At 40.9% G+C, this 19,921-nt stretch overlaps 2 protein-coding genes and 1 pseudogene across 10 annotated transcripts in view; all 3 read left to right on the top strand.

The window, feature by feature from the left end:
- LOC102166266 (uncharacterized) overlaps positions 1-19,921 on the top strand; it is a 565,109-nt gene that overhangs the window by 20,079 nt on the left and 525,109 nt on the right.
- The window catches only part of LOC102160313 (T cell receptor delta constant), a 660,440-nt gene that overhangs the window by 198,553 nt on the left and 441,966 nt on the right, over positions 1-19,921 (top strand). The window lies entirely within an intron of this gene.
- LOC102162875 (T cell receptor delta variable 1 pseudogene) lies at positions 8,984-9,761 on the top strand (annotated as a pseudogene). The gene is made up of 2 exons (XR_014811457.1): positions 8,984-9,093; positions 9,304-9,761. The product of XR_014811457.1 is annotated as a T cell receptor delta variable 1 pseudogene (transcript).

Raw genomic sequence — 19,921 nt, 5'->3', positions numbered from 1 at the left:
TAGAACCTACCTAGGCAGGGATGCCTTGAATCTCAGGTTTTCCCAGTTACAAGGACTCAGCCCACTGGGGCACATTCCTTCCTGATCCTCCAGGAAGACTTTCCCGCATATGGCTTTCAGCTTCTTCCCTGCACAGCCACCTCCTCAATCACCTCCCTGCTGCTCCCAATACTCTTCATAGGAAGTAAAGTAACATTGTAGTCCGTGCTCCTGTCTCTGTAGAAGAAACAATGTCCTGGTTGGAATCTGAATAGAGACCCGGTCTCATTACAGTAGGTCTGACCTACTTTCAGTGATTCATCATTGATTTTTTTCAAGAGGAACTGGAGCTCAGTCAGTGACCGAGCCCGATGGCCACATCACTGTCTATGAAGTTGCCCCCCTGGAGCTGAAGTGCAACGATTCCAACCTATAGTGGGACTTCCTTATCTCTTCTGCTATGTCCAGACAATATAGTAAAAAGGAAAAACAGCTTTCTTTATCCAGTGGTCCCCTGTAACAGGCATTCTAACTCAAACACAACGTCTTGACAAAGTTTCAAGTGGAATCTTGGGTTTGTGGTTCTAAGTGACCCACCCAGGTTATGTCTCTCCTCTTTTCTCTATTCTAATTCCAGTTCTCTAATACCTACTGTGTGACCAATAATAATTATTGATTACTCATCATCTTTGTTTTTCTACATTATTTCTCATAGTGCCTTTAGTGAATATTTGCAGCATTCTTGAACTGCTCATCTGATCTTCAGTATCTGCACTTCACTGTACTGTTACCTTCAGTGAAAATATGCACATCCTCATTTTCTATCCCTTTTGCTTCCAAATCTATCTACAGAGGAAGATTTTTATGTATAGAGTCTGTGATAGGAGTACAAACTACATTTTTTTTCATATGATTTCAAAAACAATTATTTTTCTTTTAAAATAAACTACTGTTTAAAAGTAGAATGCAATGAAGTGTAATTAAAATGTATTCAAAAGTGAAATTTTAGTTAAAATTTATTTTTAAATTACAGATGTTTTAAGAAAAATAAAACTGTTTACAATTCTAGTTTCAAAATCCATCTACTGGCTAAAATAAACAATATCGCTCTTTATGCAGATCAAGTTTAGAATACATATAATTTGAAAGAAATATTGTTAAAGACAGAGTTTTCCAGTCAACAGGAGCAACTGCTGATACTGTGCTGGTTCATGAGCACCTTCAGAGCCACAGAGGTGTACATATGAGAAGCAGTAACATGGATCCTCTGCAGTCCTGGGAAATGGAATTTCATTATGTGAGAATCTACTTCATCCATGCCATCTGAGAGGAAAGATGGAGCAGGATAAGTAATTTTTGTTTTCACTTCTCTTAAGTCCTCCCAAATTCCAAATCAGAGACTGCACTTCTCTGAAATGTTCTTAGAAAATGCCCCTCAAGTCATCAAATAATGATTTTTCTTTTTTCCTACTCTTACCCCCCACACCTCCCCAGCCCATTCTAAGTGGGTTGAGGCAGGAGGGTGGGGCTTCCTGTCACCAAGTGTGGGCTCAAGGAGGGTTTGTTGGGGAAAACGATTGGCTGCAGAATCAGGAACGTCTCCAGAACAAGTCATGACACTCACTGCCCAGGGTTTATTTAGCTAAGTAATACCTTATGGTGAAAATGTCCCAGCAAGAAGTGGAAGCATCATGAAGCGGCTAGCAGGCACTGTGCTGGGGCTTCTGTTGGCCCAGGTTTGCTGTGAGTTGGGGAGGCCCCACAGGGAGATCTCAAGGACTGAGCAGCTGCTGTGCTGTTGAGGGGGTTGGAGGAGGATGACAAGTCCTGCACACTTTCTATCCTTCTCATGATCCAGGGGGGCACTTTCAGGGTTTTGTAGGAGTTACAGGGACCCTCACCTGTGACTGTCTCTCTGTTTCCCATCAGGTGTGAAAGGAGTGGATGTGAAGCAGAGTCCCCCAGCCCTGAGTCTCCAGGAGGGAGACAGCTCCACGCTCTGGTGCAGTTTTTCCACCACTGTGAACAACGTGCAGTGGTATCGTCAGTACCGAAATGGCAGCCTGGTCCACTTGTTTTTCATTTCTTCAGGGACCAAGCAGAATGGAAGATTAAATGCCACGACAGTCACTACAGAACGCCGCAGCTCATTGCACATTTCCTCTGCCCAGATCACAGACTCAGCCACGTACCTCTGTGCTGTGGAGCACAGCGCTCCCCAAGCACCTGCAGCCTGTACAGGAACCCTCAGCGGGGCTCAGCCCCTCCTCCAGCCACGGTCCCACCACAGGGCATTCACATTTCTCATTATTCCTCACCTACACTGGTACCGTTTTAACTACAAGCACTTTTTGGCCCTACAGATTTGGGACTTTGGTCTTTTACTTCCTTCCCAATCTGTATCTCCTTCTGCTCTAGAAACTTCTAACTTGAATCTGGTAAAAATACAGAAGTAAAGTGAATATTTAACCACGGTGTACTGAACTGCAAAATCATAAAAAGCGGGAAAAGAAAGAGAAAGAATAATAACACTAAGTAAGATGTTATCCAGCTTAGTTGGGTGTCTCAAGAATGTTCAGGGCTGCCTCACCACGCTGTGTCCCAAAAGGCAACTGCAAATCCTCCCATCCCATCCTGCTAGTGCTGCAAAGCAAACAAAAAATATAGGCTCAATGTTTGTATATGAACCTGGTCAGTTAAAACAAATTCTTTCTCTTACTGTTCTGGATGCAAGAAATCTGACACCAGTTTCACTGGCTCCAGGCAAGGTCTTGGCAGGCCTGATTCCTTCCAGAGGCCCTAAGGGAGAATCCATTTCCTGGCCTTTTCTAGCTTCTGGAGGCCACCTGGATTCCTTGGCTGCTGACCCCTTCTTGAATCACTCTTCCTTCCACCACAGTTCCTTCCTCTTCTGGAATCAAATATCCTTCTGCTCTGTCTCAGAAGATGTAAAATAAATGAATAAATAAGCAGAAACCTCTGTTAAAAAGAGGAGACAAGGGGGAGTCTCACACCCTGTGAAGATTGCAGAGCTCAGAGGGAAGATGAAAGACTCCCTTTCTTTCCTGGCAAAGACTCAGCCATGGACTCAGCCCTTGGACTCTGCTTACTCCAGCCCTCCCAGCCTCCTTTTCCTCTCTATTCAAGCATTTTCCTCCCCTTGCCATGTGGGGACTTGCAAGTCACTAGTTATGGTTGCAGACCCCAAATTGCAGTCCTTTGCTGATCCCAAACACATGCATCTTTCCTAGAGAAATATCTAACTGTCTTTTTGTCTCGGGTCAGCAAAGGACACTTGGGATTAAAGTTAAGGCCTACCCAGAGAATACAGCCTAATTCATATCGATACCCTTCAAATTATCACATAACTACAATCCCTTTTGCCACACAAAGTCACATTTTAACTTTATCTAATTAAAACCTTTAAAATTAAAGGAGTTCCCATTGTGGCGCAGTGGTTAACGAATCCGACTAGGAACCATGAGGTTGCAGGTTAGGTCCTTGGCCTTGTTCAGTGGGTTAAAGGATCCGGTGTTGCTGTGGCTGTGGTGTAGGCTGGCGGCTACAGCTCCAATTAGACCCCTAGCCTGGGAACATCCATATGCCACGGGAGTGGCTCTAGAAAAGACAAAAAAAAAAAAAAAAGCAAAAAAAACCTTTAAAAGTAAAGTATAATTGACATATTGCTATGTTAGTGTCAGATGCATAGCATAACAATTTGATATTTTTATAAATTAGACACCATGCCAGATTATTATAAACACTGATCACATTCCCTGTGCTATACATTACAAAATTCAAATTTATTTGTTTTATAACTGGAAGTTGGTACCTCTTAATTCCCTTCACCTATTTCTCCCTTATACCCACTCTTTTCCCATCCAGTAACCACCAGTACTTTCACTACGTTTGTGAGTTTGTTTCTATTTTGTTATATTTATTTGTGTTACTTTGAAGAGTCCATGTATGTATTAAAACATACAGTATATAACATATTTGTCTTTCTTACTAATTTATTTCAATAAGTATAATACTCTCCAAGTCAATCCATGTTGTCCCAAATGGCAAGATTTCATTCTTTTTGATGTCTGAGTTTTATATATACATATATATATGATACATGTAAGATGATATATATATGTTATTAATGAACACTGAGATGTCTTCAATATTTTGGCCATGTAAATGTTGCTTCTATGAACATTGGAGTGCATATAATTTTGTAAAATAGTTCTTTTGTTTTCTTTAAATAAGTACTCAGGAGTAGATTGCTGCTGGTCATTCTATTTTTAATTCCTTTGAAAAAACATTATCTGTTCTGTACTGTTATTTTCCCCACTTCTACCGTCAAAACCAAGTAGGATCCACATTCCCTCTCTGCTTTCCTGCAAAAGGTGCTACCCCCTTTCCAGGCAGTTGAGGGAAGACAGGACTTGAGGCTGGAGAAGTCATGCTTTTTTCAGTTTGGGGAGAATCTCCATATTGTTTTCTACGGAAGCTGCACCAACTTCCATTACCACCAAGAGTGTCCAAAGGGTCCCTTTTCTCCACATCCTCATCAACCCTTGTTCTTTCTTGTTTTTGGATGATATCCATTGTGAGGGAGTTCCCTTCGTGGATCCCCTCAGTATCCATGAGGATGCGGGTTCAATCCTGGCCTTCCTTAGTGGGTAGGGGATCTCAAGTTGCCGTGGCTCTGGCATAAACTGGTACCTGTAGGTCTGATTTGATCCCTAGTCTGGGAACTCCCAAGAATGGTTTGATGTCTTAATAGGGAAAATATTATTTTACAATGGGGAAGAGAGGAACTCCCATGAAGCTGCAAGATTAGCATGGAGAGGAGGTGTTTTTGTTTTTTGGTTTTTGGTTTTGGGTTTTTTTTGGTTACAAAGAGTAACGAAAGTCTATTGAGGTCGCAAAATTGGCAGAATATACCATGAGAAGCTAAGAACATGGGTCAGATCAGAGGGAGGATGTGTTGCTTTTGCCTTCATGGAACTTAACTTTTTAGGGTGCACCTCTAAAAAGCAAAAAAAAATAAATAAATAAAATCAATCAAGCTGTCATGATATATGATTTTTAACCTTCTAGGAGGTTAGGAAAAAGAAGATGAGGAATGAGAAAGAGAACCTCTAAATTGATCATTATCCATGTGTAAGGAGGGGATTTCTGATTTTCAATGAAAATAATTTTCAGCAATTCTAAGAGCAAACTGGGGAAGTGCTTGCTTTGTGAAAAATAGCTTTAGGTGAAATGACTTGTGAGAGGGTGGGGCCTGTTGAAAGAATTATAGCAGATGTGAACTTAAAGTCAGAGTTCAAGCTGGCTGAGAAGACTAGACGATCACCTGAGCTGTCACTGAGCTTTGGTGCCAGGAAAAATGGACACGATTCTGGGAGCATCATTTTTGGTTCTGTGGCTTCAACTAGGCTGTGAGCTGCAAAGAAGAAACCCTAGGATATGTTGTCAATTGGGGAGAATAAGAAAAATTCATGCAAGTAGAAATTTTAAAAAGGAAATATCAATGTGGGGACCTGATGATATTTTATCTCTTTAAACAGGGGTGAGCGGCCAACAGAAGGAAAAAAGGGACCAGCAGCAGGTGAAACAGAGCTCTCAACCTTTGACAGTCCAGGAAGGAGACATTTCAATTCTGAACTGTACTTATGAAAACAGTGCCTTTGACTGCTTCCCATGATACCAGCAATATCCTGGCAAAGGACCTGCATTATTGATCGCCATGAGGTCAGGTGTAAATGCAAAGGAAGATGGAAGATTGAGAGTTTCCCTCAGTCAAAGTGCCAAACATGTGTCCTTGCACATCAAGGCTTCCCAGCCTGGAGACTCAGCCACCTACTTCTGTGCAGCACGTGCACAGTGCTCTCCAGGCACCTGCAGCCTGTACCCAAACCTGCAGCTGAGGCTCCAGCCAAACCCTGCTGTGAAGATGAAACAGTCACACACACAACCACCCACACAGACATACACACCATTTGGTCATAAAGAACTCACAATACATTTTTTTCTTTGCTATTTTAGAGCCACACGCACGGCATTTGGAGGTTCCCAGGCTAGGAGTCAAGTCAGAGTTACAGCTGCTGGGCTACACCACAGCCACAGCAATGCAGGATCCGAGTCTGTGACCTACAGCATAGGTCACGTCAACGCTGGATCTTTAACCCACTGAACAAGGCCAAGGATCAAACCCTCATCCTCATGGATCCTATTCGGGTTCATTAATTGCTGAGCCACGAAGGGAACTCCCACAATACAATTTTTTAAAAAACTGAAATTATGCAGAAGTTTTCCAAAAGTGGAACTGATTTAGAAAATCAATTGCCAAATGATATTTCTAGAAACTCCCAAATATTTGGAATTTAGACACTAAGTTTTAAAATAACTCATAGGTTAAGGAAGCAATTACAATGGCTATTAGAATATATTTGAAAGAAAATGTGTTGCAAACATATACATACAAATAAGGATGTGACACAGCTAAAATAATACATGGAAGGAAATTTATGTTTTATGTACTCCTATTACCAAAGGAAAAAGGTTGACAATTATCTACATCTTTTACCAGAAGAAGATAGAAAAAGAACAGATAAAACCCAACATAACCTAAAAGAAGGAAAAATTAAAAATTCAAATTGGCAAATCTTTAAGAAAACACAAATAGAGATAATCAGGAAATACAAAGTTAATTTTCTTAAAATGATTAATAAAATTGATATATGCCTAGCTAGAATCATTCAAGGAGTTATCAATGGAATAAAAGGGGGGAAACACAAATTATACATACAAGGAATAGAAAAGAAAACCTTGTGTAGATACTACAAGGATAAGGGGGTAAGAAAAGAACATCATTAACAATTGTATGCCACTGAGTAAGATCATAGAATCAAGTCACATAAGTTGAGGAAACTTATTTTTTGATATCAGTTCAAAGGCAAAGAAAGATCAAAATTCAAAGCATGATTTCAACTGAATGCATAGAACTTTCTTGCCACCGTAAGGTCAATAATCATGTGGGACCATCATTAGTTGGGAACAGTCTGTAGTGATCAAAAGGAAGCAAACTACTGATACATGCAATAAGCTGGATGGATCTCAGGGACGTGCTCACAGTGGAAAAAAAGTCAATCTTAGAAGGCTCCATAGTGCATGATTACACATATTGGATGATCATGATCCCATTCATAATGTATGATTCTACTTACACAACATTCTCAATAGGACGAGATCTAGAGATGAAAAGGAGAGCAGTAGTTGCCAAGGGTTATCGGAAATTGCATAGGTGGGGAAGGTGTGCAAAGGGTGTTTTTTGAGGATGATGGAACTGTTCTGCCTCTTGATTTCAGTGGCAGTTACAAGAGCCTCTACATGTGACAAAATCTGATAGAATTATGCATCAAAAAAAGAGTGCATAGGAGTTACCACTTTAGCTTAGTGGTTTAGGAACCTGACATAGTGTCCATGAGGGTATAGAATCCCAGTCTTCTTCAGTGGGTTAAGTATCCAGAGCTTTCATAGACTGTGGTGAAGATTGCAGATGGGGCTTAGATCCATTGCTGGCTGTGACTCTGGTGTAGGCTCCAGCTGTAGTTCTGATTCAGCCCCTAGCCCAGGAACTTATAAAAACTGGTGAATCACAGTAAATTCTCTATTCAAAAAAATTTCATGACTATCAATTTCCTTATGTATGTGTATATATAATTATTATATTCACATATATATTTTATAATATGCTGTTGCCTAGGATGCCATTTATGGTCTCCTCTGCTTAGTTACATGTAATGGCAAACATCTGCTGCCCTAAGCTCTCAGGGGTGAAATGGAACAGAGGAAGAGGTGTCTCACTAAATATCAACACTCCTCCCTGCACCACTCATTAGTGAGTTATTTTGGCCTTAAAATCAAGGGACTGGCTGTTTTAGAGACCTTGTCTGTTATATCATTTCCAGTTGTTCCTTTGCCTTTGGTTTTTTTTTTAATAGTAATTCATCCATTAAAACAATGAAACCAAATAGAAGATTGACAGCTATATTCCACCCAATTATGTAACAGTTTACAAAATGCCAGTCACCACCGGATGTGGTGTTGACATGTTTGTAGCCTATAGATATCATGTTTTGTAGGAGTGCATTGTAGCTCTGTGTCACACAAAGATCTGGCATGCTCCTCTTGACTTTATTTTACAAAGAGAAAAATAACAAGCCAATAACAAGTGAGACTCAATGTTTGGGCCAATGGGATAGAAAATGAGACATCAGGACAATTCTAGGAAATATGAACTAATAAGTACAATTCTACTTGTGGAGGCAACTGGACTGACTATCCTGATTGTCTTCAGAATCTAATAAATAAGACTCAGTGTCAGATGTCCAAAGAATAATATTTTATTCCTGTAATAATTTCATATAAACATAAACTGAATAGATTCTGAAAATTAGAAGGAATGATTTTTTATCATTTGATATTGAAGGAACTTATTTGTAGAAAGACTGAAGGAGAGCCCTAGAAACCAGTAAAAAAGAGATACATTTATTTATTTGGGTAAGACTGTCTTTCACCAAGAAAGCCAAAGTCTGTGAGTTTCTAAAATTGTCATTAGATTCCAGATGAAGAAAAGTAAATACAGACTCAATGAAGGACCAGTACGTAGATCACCGGAAGGGTTCATAGTTTATACTAATCTATTTTCAATAAGTTAGTAAAATTTTTCTGTGGAGTAATTACCAATGTATATCATCTTGTTTAGTCTTCAGCTCCCCTTGATTCAAATCATTAATCCTACTTGCTTTTTCCACTTCCTTTTTTAGGACCTGCCTAACATAACGACCTGGGAAAGACAAGTAGACAAAGTAAAGGTTTGTGGGGAGCCAGACTTTTTCTCATCTGTGCATAGAACACGTGGTCTATGAACATAACAAGCCCTGCTTCCTGTCTGGGGGAGTCACACAGGAACCCAGGGACTATGTATATGAGCTGCCAGACACTCCAAGACACTGAACGCTCAGCCTGAGGCACAACAAAGCACACTTGTACAGGGGAATCCGTGCCACATGCCGCTCTCCAGCCTGCTCTGGCTCTTCCTGGCCTCCGTCTTCTCTGGTAGGGATGGTCCCACACATGGTGGGAAGGTTCAGGGGGAAAGGACTGCACACAGGCCCGGGTGCTTCACATGGACTCGGGGAGGAAGGGGGATGGCAGGAAAGCAGGCATATTATGATTTCAACTGGGCTTGTCTTTGGGTCCTAATGTAGTCTAATTCCTCCATTATTTTATTCACTACTGATCTCAGTTTTCTGATTTTTCCCACAGGATCCGGTGTGACCCAGGAAGTTACTCAAGACCAGCCAGCTGTGTTCAGTCAAGTGGGAGAGGCAGTCACCCTAAACTGTCGCTATGAAATAGGTTGGACCTGGATCTACTACAATCTTTTTTGGTATAAACAGCCTCCCAGTGGAGAGATGACTTTCCTTATTCATCAGTATTCTGATAGCTCAAATGCAAGGGATGGCCGCTACTCCGTAAACTTCCAGAAAGCACAAAATTTCATCAGCCTCACCATTTCAGCCTTACAGCTGGATGATTCTGCTACGTACTTCTGTGCTCTCCGAGATCTCACGGTGCTTGAAGTAATAGGAAAAGGTGAACAAAAACCCCAGAGCTCAATAAGAGAGAGCCCCCCTGCTGCAGGACCCAAGCTGAAATGCACACCTGCAGACCCCAGACAAGAAGTGGTTGTCCTGTGGTTGCTTCATCTGTGGTCTGGATAAGAAGATTTCTTTTTAAATAAAAATTCCTTCTATGTCATGTGAAGCAGGTGTCCTGAGTAACTTTCTACTAATACATTCTCAGTCTTGAATTTTTGACTTTAAGTCAATTATACAGAACACATGTAAACTTGTCTAAATTTGAAAGCTTGCCCCAAGATAATTTAAAGTGGCAGTATCACTTAAATATGCTCACATTACAAACCTAGGTCTAGTTATCTGGAATCATCATAAAAAATCATTTCCCTAGTTCTTTCATCTTAGGCTTTGAGTCTTTCTAGGATGTTTATGTGGTCTTGTCTCTGATTGGCTTAAACCAGATGCAGAGACTTGTTTTCTGGAGCAAAATATGCACAGGTCTAGGCTCCAGAGTGTTCTTTTACTGAGGATATTTAGTCAGGATAAATGGAAAGGAATCCTTTGTCAGCATCTTTGCTAATCCTCTGGCTTCATCTTGGCCATGAGTCCAGGCACTGCCAAAGCAACTGTGAACAGTCTGGGGAAGGAAGAGGATGCAGTCAGGCACCTCAAGGTTCTGTCTGGGGATGTGTGGAGAGAATGAACACTCTGTACAGAGATCAGTTTCTATGTGTGACCCTGTCTTCCTGAACAGGACTGAGCAGCCCCTGGAGTGTGGAACCTGGTCCTCCATCTCTGCAGGCTCAGGAAGGAGAGAGCACCAATTTCACATGCAATTTCCCTTCCAGCTCTTTCTGTGTTTTACACTGGTACAGAGGGGGACCTGCTCAAAGCCCCAAGAACCTCTTTGTAATGACTTTAAATGGGGGTGGGAAGGAGGAAAGATGAGCCTGAGTCTGTCTGAATACAAAGGAGTGTTACAGCTGCATGTGCATCACAGGATCCCAGCCTGAAGACTCAGCCATTGACCTTTATGCCTCCACTCAGGGCTTCCCAGGCACCTGCAGCCCCACCCAGACCCCTGCCTGGAGCTGCTCTGGTGCCAGCTGATGCAGAGCCATGTGTGGGGTGGAAAAGCAGATTCCATGCATCAAAATGTCTTCAATAATCAGAAGTTCCCGTTAGGGCACAGCTGAAATAAATCCGACCAATATCCATGAGGACATTGGTTTGATCCCTGGCCTCGCTCAGAGGGTTAATTATCTGGCATTGCTGTGAGCTGTGGTGTAGATCGCAGATGCAGCTTGGATCCAGCATTGCTGTGGCTGTGGTGTAGGCCAGCAGTTTCAGCTCTGAGTCAACCCCTAGCCTGGGAACCTCCTATGCCACAGGTGTGGCTCTAAAAAGCAAAAAAAAAAAAAAAATAAAGGTGTTCATAATCACAGGAATTGCAGACATAGGCAAACAGGCATTCCAGTCACTGTAGCTCCCTCAACAGTGGGACGGTTACTGAACATCACTAACCTTGACTCCCACCAGTATACTGGCCACATCATCAAGTCAGATTCCTGGCTTCCTCTTTTGCCATGATCCCAAGTGAACTAAATGAACCTATCAGATGAACTCAAACTACCTAAAACAATCTGGTTAAACTGGGGTAATACTGACTCTTCACTGTTGCTACATCCTAAGAGCTCATTCTTCAGTCGTATTTCTTTGCATGCATGAAGGCAGCACAAGAACATGTGCAGTACCTTCTCACTCACCTGGCATGGAAATCTGCATATTTCATACCATAACACTCAATTCTGCCTCATTTAACTCATTGGGGATTTTGCTTTTGCTTTAGTTCAATCTTCCCGGTACATGGACATCTGTATTTCATTTCTTCTCCTATGGGGCCCTTTGCACATCACTTTTGATATCCGATTGGCTGGGGAAGTTCATACTAAACTTGGTCTATCCTCCATTTTTACTGGGATTGTGATGTTGGATGAGCAACCAAATTCTAGGATCTAAGTCTCTTGCTTCCTAATTTCCAGGTCTATGGTTAGTTGAATATCTGGTGCTGTGCTCATTTTGTAGGTTTCCAGATACCCCACCAGTTTAATACCCCATTAGTACTCTAAAAGCCTCTAATTCTGGAGCCTTTCTGAGTTTTGTCTACATGAATTAACTTGCTTCAGGTCATCTTCATCTAATAGCTTCAGTTTCAGTTTTCTCCCAACATCTACATTAGTAACTAGTTATCCAGCTCCTGTCCAGCTTCTTAAATCATGTTGCCATTGTGTTCTCCCCTCCCCCACTGATCTCTTTTTTTGTAGGTTTGTTGTTTTTAACATTACTACTACCACTACCTAACATTTCGGAAGAAATAATACATAGCATAAAAACAACTTTGGATGGCACACAAATCCCTCAGACTGAAACCGTTTAAGAGATACAGATTTATTTTTTGAAGGTTATTTACAAGGATGCAATGGATCTACTTATCATCAGACGGGGAGTGGTTGTGACGGTGTGTAGAAGCGGAAGGTATAGCACGGGACTGAGTGAGGAGAACCTGTAGTTCCCTGTACACTAAGGTCAATGGTGTGAAACAACACCAAAGAAGAGGTGCTGGTCAACTTCCAAGCTGAGTATCCTACATTATTGACAGAAAGACCGAGGAAGGAGATTTTTTAATACTATCAGTAATGATCTCTGGCTTTAGCTACCTCTGGATTGGTAGAAACAAAAGGCAGAGAAAAACAGCAAGGATGAAATATGGCTCATCTGGGCATTGCTGCCACACAATGCTTCCCAGCCTTTGCACAACATTGAACATATAGAAACCGATGATGTTTACACAGCCCATCATGTAGAGTGCTGCTTCAAACGGATTCATGACTGCAAGTTCCCTGGGCCTCTTGCTTGCCTTTGAGGTGATGGAATAAAGCTCTTCCCACACACATAATCCAATTCCTGGATGCAGTGGCACATAATTTGGAAAATCTACTCTTATAAACATGAGGGGGATGTTCATTTGGAGTGGAGAGTCCTTACCAGAAAATTAAAGTCATGCATAACTAAGGAAATTTTCTTGGCTTCTCAAATGGATCTGAAATTGAAAATAGTCTGTTAAATTTTGATTATTCATAGAGACACAGGCATGACCTTTTAAATAGCCCCTCATTTTTTAGAGTTTTGTCACATGGAGTGAGAAGAATGGGTGAAATATACAAAGCACATTGGACAAGAAAAGCTTACATCTCCCTGTTTTACGGAGGGCCCCAACCTGAGCATCCAGCCACCGGCTCCTGCGCCGTGGGGGCCCCAGGCTCCCATCACATCTGAGCACCACCAGCTCCTCTTCTGTGCCAGGGCAGGAGTGCTATGGCCATATCAGCCATCTGTGAAATGAAGTCTAGTGAGACAGACAGATGTTCCAGGTCCAGATATCAGAGATAATCAGAAATCAGAGAGAGGAGAAAAGCAGTTTTATTCTTGCCAGTTTCTCTCAAGTCCTCAGCAAGACTCCTTTACAGGACTTCAGAGGCATTGGGTTTTGCAGCATCACAAAGCACCCCAAAACTCAGTGGCTTCAAACAGCTACTATTTCATTATCTCATGGTCCGTCCACTTCATGTGACTTCTGGGGACCCCACAGCCCTGGAACCCCTCAAATCACTGACTCACGTGTCAAGGGCTCCGCTGCAACCACAGAGGGCCAGGCTCATCTCTCATTGCAGCCGTACTCAGGGATGATCATGGCCCCTGCACGTGGTCTCTCCTCGGAGCTTCAAAATCACAGATGTGTAAGCTTCATATATTTTTGAAATCTGGAAATGCAAGTCATGCTTTCTTCTTATTATTCAAGGCTTACGCGAGGTCTTTGCACATTCATGTGAGTTAGAGAATTAGCTTCTAACACAAAAAAGGTTGCTAGTGATTTGATTGGGATTGTGTTGAATTTATGGATTCATTTAAGACAATAGGTATCTTAACACACAGTCTTTAGATTCATGTGATATTCTCTTTTTTTAACATACGTCCTCTCTAATTTCTTTTATTAAGGTTAAAATTTTTGTAGAGGACTTGCATGCCTTGTATTAAATTAGTCCCCAAGCATTTGATAAATGGCATTTTGATTGTACTTTCTAATGCTTTTGACTAGAATATAGAAATAAAATTGATTTCTATGTTTAGTGACCTTTTTAATTCATCTATTAGTACTAGTTCTTTTGGTTTGTTTAGAGGTACTTTTTTATTTTCTGCAAATGTTAATATCTCTGGATAAAAATGGTTTACTTCTCAGTCTTCAAACTTAATTCATTTTATGTTTTCTCCTCATTTGATGCCAGGCCCTCTGGTAGGACAGTGACATGGAGTAGTGATAGTTTACCTGTCTTGTTTGTGACCCTATAGAGAAGGACTTGTAATATCTTCTTCATTGATAGCCTTTATCAGATCCAGGAATTTCTCTTCTATTTCTGGATTTTTGAGAGTATCCATCATGCAGAGGTGTTAGCATTTTGTCAGATTCTCTCAATTTTCTGAGAGGTTTATGTACGTTATTTTAGTTTTCATCAAGCAAAGAAAGAAAACCTCATTTCACATAGTTTTAGAGATATGACCCTCTAAAATTCAAAGCTCTGAAAAGAGCCAATAGACTAGACAAGCATGGTTTAGATTCTTCATAAAGAGTATTTTTGTCTTTCAGTTGTTATTTAAAATGACACTTTTTTCTGGTTTTGAGCATCCTCTAAAAAATAAGGGAAAGAAATCAGTAATCAAAAAAGTTACTGTTAATTACTTTTTTTCTGCTTTTTGCTAATATAATAATATTATACATTCTTACCTGTTTAAATACTTTCAGCAGTAGTACTTGTTGGCTTATCTGTGTGTGTGTTTCCACAGAACAGGCTCCCGGTGAATATTTACGAATACTTATTAAATGAATAAAGCATGATTACCATGACATTTACTCCTGTAAATGTCTAATTCAATCTAATTTTCCTCCATCCTAGGCGGGAAGTTTGTTGTCTGCTCTTGCATTTTGTCCACAAATACAACCCTATATTTGTCCTGTTGGTGTCATTTATTTCGTATATCTTCCATAAACCTGGGAGATTGTTTTTAGAATTATTTAAAGAGATGCTCAGCATAAATTCTTTCACTAAATTCATAAATAACTGAGGTACTCCTTCAGGAACAGGTAATTCTTGGGCTTTGAAAGTAACCTTTAAATATGGGAAGTTAGAAAGGGAAAATTGAAAGAGAAGCCAACAACTGAGAATCACTTGACTGAAATAAAGCAATAAAAACAATTAAAACCTTCTGTGCGGTGTTATAGGAACAAGAAAACACAGACGAGTAAAAAGGTATTACAAGTAAGATGTTTACCTTCAAATCTGAAGAGTCCTTGAAAAGATTGCTGACTGACTTTTGCCCTGGGTTTAGCGCTGCAGTTCATTTATTCAGTCACAAGAGGGGGCTGCTTCATCTGGAAACAGCATTCTCTTCTGGGAGAAAGAAAGGTTATGTTTTCTATGGATATTCCAAGAAAAAGGAAAGATGACATACTTTCTTCCTCTTTAGACAACTTGTACTTTATAATCCCTCATTGAGTGTGTGTGGTCAAGGATTCAGGGGCTCTGGAGTTCCCGTTGTGGCTCAGCAGTTAACGCACCCAACTTGTATCCATGAGAACGCGGGTTTGATCCCTGGCCTTGCTCAGTGGGGTGAAGGATCTGGCGTGTGATGTAGGTCTCAGATGCGGCTCGGATCCCATGTTGCTGTGGCCGTGGTGTAGGCCAGCGTCGGTAGCTCCGATTTGACCCCTAGCCCAGGAATCTCCCTATGCCACGGGTATGGCCATAAAAAGACAAAAAACGAAACAAAACAAACAAACAAAAAGAACTCAGGGCCTTTAGCCCAGTAGTTAAACCCTTTCCAGGTACCTCCATAAACACTGCTTTCTCTTTCCCTACCCTGATTATCCCTTACCTTCCCTATTCCTTGTGCTCTTTTTTCTTCCCTCGGCTAACTTTTTCTATCACCCCCTCCCACCTCCTCCCTCCCTGCTTTGTTTTCTTTCCCTCCTGTCTTTTCTCTCTGCCTCAGCATCCTTGGTGCACAGCACCTGCAAGCATGGACATGGAGACATGAGGATGAAGGATCAGTCTTCGAGGAGGATGAGGTGAACACTCTCCACGTCATCAGTTACTGTATCAAGAACAGATACACAGAGAAATGTCTATCTAGATGTTGTGGATGCGTGATTCCAGGGAACTTTATAAGAACCTGGAGCTCCGGGATGTGTAGCTTTTAGTCTTAATGTTATTAATTTCCTGCCCCCACCCCTGTCAAGCCTGTCACTGACTACTTTGGAATCACACGTTCATTTTCTGGAATGGGAATGGGAGTGTTCATCTCCTTATAACACAGAGCTCAGTGCAATTTTATGAGGTTAATCAATGCTTTCCACAAGCTCCATGGAGCATCAGCCCATTTCTTTAAGGAACAAATAGCTCAAAAATATATCTGGATGAACATATCATTGTGCTTGGAGTTCCCCAACCAGAGCCAGACTTTAAACTTCACAGATGACGGCAGTGGGCACCCTGTGAGATGGGAATGGCTATTTGATATTCTTGTCTTCTTCTGGGGACATGACTAAGACAGGGGAGGAGGACCCAGACAAGGAACTGCACTGTCATTGGCTGAGAAGGTCTTGGCCACAACACAGTGGCAGCTGCCCTGGTGGTCTAAGTCCTTAGTAGCAGCTGTTGCTTCTGTTCTCTGGAAACTCGAAGCCTAGCATCAGACACCAAGACTAGCTCTGAGCCCACAGTCTTGGCTTGTCCTTGAAGTATGAGGCTGGTGACTGGAGTAACTGTGTTTCTGACCCTGGGTGAGTGTTCTGTGTCTACAAGGGAAGGCTTTGAATCCAAGGGACCATGAAGGGTCATTTGTTCTCCCTGTGCTTTATTCAGCATGCTAGGGATGGAAGTGAGACCTGATCTAGGGATTTTCTAGGGAGGACGAAGTTCTAAATGACAGGTGAACTCATAGCCCTGATCTCAGCAGAGTCCTTAGCAGTATCCATGTTGGAAGAAGTCTCTGCATATATTGAGCCAAGGAGCCATGTTACAGAGCCATTCTTGGCATATGTCTTTGGTCTCTGTAATGAATGCCAATTACATTTTTTGGAGAACATAAATAAAAACACTAAAGCAGTGGGTAGCTGCCAGAGAGTTATGGGAGCATTATGTCACGGACTCGTAGAATTACAATGATTTGTGGTCAGGAGTTAATTTGCATTTTTTTTTGACATAGGGACTATGATTGATGCTCAGACCACCCAGCCAAACTCCAAGGACTGTGCTGAAGGAGAAGATGTAAAGCTGCCTTGTAACCACTCTACCATCAGTGGAGCTGACTATATACATTGGTATCGGCAAAATCCCAATCAGAGTCCACAGTACATCATTCATGGCTTACAAAGCAATGTGACCAACAGCATGGCTTCTCTGACCATAGCTTCAGACAGAAAGTCCAGCACCTTGATCCTGCCCCGGGTGACACTGAGAGACACCGCTGTGTACTACTGCATCCTAAGAGACCCACAGTGGGACAGATGGGGCTGTACCTGTACAGTATCTCTCTGGTGACAAGATGGGAGTGGAGGGGGGCAGAATCACTGAGAGCAAATCTAGAGCCATCTAGAGTGAGAGTCAGAGAGCAAGAAGAAAAGAGGGAAAAACAGGAGAAGGAAAGGGCGAGAATATGGATAAAGAAAAGAAAGAGAGGACAAGGAATCAGTGCTTCATTGGTTGATGTGGCTGAGAGAATGATCTGGAGAATAAGAATCATAATTTTAACATAGCAAGAAAGTGAAGATGTATAAATAGGTTTTTATGGCTCCTCCTCAAGTCAATAAAGTGCTGGTTTCAGTGTGTTTGTCTCAACATAAAAATTGAGGAAAATCCAATTAATTCTCCTTGGCCCAAAAGCTTCTTTTATCTGGGCCCACAGCAAGTGCAGACTCTGAATGGCGTATGATTCCTGTTGTTCCACTTACCAGGAACAAATTACTCTTTCTCTGAGAACAACCTGATTTGTTTTTCTTGCTAGCCAGAATATGTATATTTTTGATGAAATGGGTTTTGTTTTGTTTTGTTTTGTTTTTGCTGTTTTGGGAAAGAAACAACAATCAAGTAAATATTAACTTATTTTTAATTGCATAGAAATCCTGTGTCTATAATGAATTTTTCCTTTTTGCTTTTTTCTAAGCAAAACTCACATCTTCTCATCATAGAAGACTCAGGGAGAGCAAAGTTGAATGCCCAGCCTGTATCTCCTTCATTTCACCCTCGCTCCCATTGTCCTTGTCTGAGAAATTCAAGAAACTGTTAGCGGTGCACACTGAGGAGTCTAATGTTTCACAAATTCTATGTTTTAAGTGGATCTCAGAGTTTGAATCTAAAGTTAGAAGAATATCTAATTTGTTCCACCAGCATTGCATGAAATGGGCAACATACTAAGAGAGTTTTCAAATTAACTTGCCACCTGAAGTAGATAAGATGTAATAATGTTGTAAGAAACAAACAAAATGGGAAAAAATCCTGAGCACAAAGAGAAGAAAACTTCTGAAAAGAATACATTTTAGTAATTGGAACAAAATTTAGAGAACAGCATCCTCAATGTAATAAGTAACTGGTGACAGTAAAACATAAAGAAAAAATTGTAAAGCAGAGGGAAAACTGAAATGAAGGAGAATGATATGAGCAGTGGAGATGAGAGGCAAAATAAAATTTTTTTGTTGTTGTTTTGTTTTCTTTTGTTGCTTTTTAGGGCCACACCTGTGGCACATGGAGAGGGTTCCCAGGCTAGGGGTCCGATCGGAGCTACAACGGCTGGCCTACGCCACAGCCACAGCAACACCAGATCCGAGCCACATCTGCGAGCTAAACCACAGCTCATGGCAACGCCAGATCCTTAACCCACTGAACAAGGCCAGGGATCGAACCCACGACCTCATGGTTCTTAGTGGGATTCATTTCCACCGCACCACGATGGGAACTCCAAAATAAAATTTTGTGATAAAAAAATACTAAAAAGTTACTGCAATAAAAATGGGAAAACATTTGCATTACATGTCAAGGATAAAGAATTTCTTTCAGTAAGTGGCATCCAATAATTTGTCAAATGGAAAAATGTGTCATGGTCTTAAGATTGTATATAAATAGCAGTCAGATAGAGGGCAGATCTGAATGTAAGAATAACATATACAGCTTGTAGAAAAAGTACAGAACGTATTCAATATTTTGTGTTAGATACACATTTCTTAAACAAGACGAAAAAATGTCTAAACAGCAAAACTGGACTTTATTAAAATTGTCATTAAAATTGAATTATTTCAGTAATTAAAAAGATGGCCAGTGAGTAGGAGATATTTGCAGTATATATTAATCAAAAAGGACTCATTTTGATTTAATAGCATCTTCTAATCAACAAGAAAACAAGCAAACTGATAGAAAAAGCAGAAGTCTTTCAGAGGCATTTTACAAAGAAGTTATTCAAATGGCCAATAAACACGTCATTCTTATAAGGTACATAAACGGACATAACTAATTTACTCTTGTAAAAGTCAGAATATTATTAAGCATGGGACAATATCATAAAAGGAGCTCTTAAGTGTTGGTAAAGTTGTTTCTTCTTCTGGATGCTGGTTATAAGGGTGTCAATTTGGTGAAAATTTTTCAGCCTGTACCCTTAGAATATATCACATTTTCTTATATGGGTATTATATTTGAATAAAAACTCAAATGATAAAATGGCTCCTATTAATTATAAGGTGATATAGGAACTAAAGCTAAAATTTCAGCTGTTTTCATCCTAGTTTTCCTTTTTTGGCCCTGAAATGTATGGGTAAGATCACAAAAATTAAACAAGCATCAGAGTTCCCATTGTAGCTCAGTGGGTTAAGAACCTGACATAGTCTCTGTGAGGATGCCAGTTGGATCCTTGGCCTTGCTCAGTGGCTCAAGGATTGGCATTGCCACAAGCTGTGGTGTAGTTTGCAGATGTGGCTCTGATCAGTGTTGCTCTGGAAGCGGCATAGACCAGCAGCTGCTGCTCTGATTCGACCCCCTGGCCCAGGAACTTCCATATGCCATATGGAAATATGGTAATGGTCTTTTCCCTCTATTTGGCATACAAAGAACTTTTGACCTTTAGTATGTAGAATCAAGGCACCAAGATGTTGACAGTTTGGATTATTAGAAAAAGTGGAAAATTCTATTGATTAGGAAAAAACG

The sequence above is a fragment of the Sus scrofa genome, chromosome 7 (genome assembly GCF_054392235.1).
Source record: "Sus scrofa isolate SSC_HxYL_T2T_F1_AM1 chromosome 7, Sscrofa_HxYL_maternal_Yorkshire_Landrace_v2.0, whole genome shotgun sequence".
Classification (NCBI taxonomy): domain Eukaryota; kingdom Metazoa; phylum Chordata; class Mammalia; order Artiodactyla; family Suidae; genus Sus; species Sus scrofa.
Note: the sequence above shows the minus strand (reverse complement) of the source record. Positions and strands in the feature narration are given on the sequence as shown.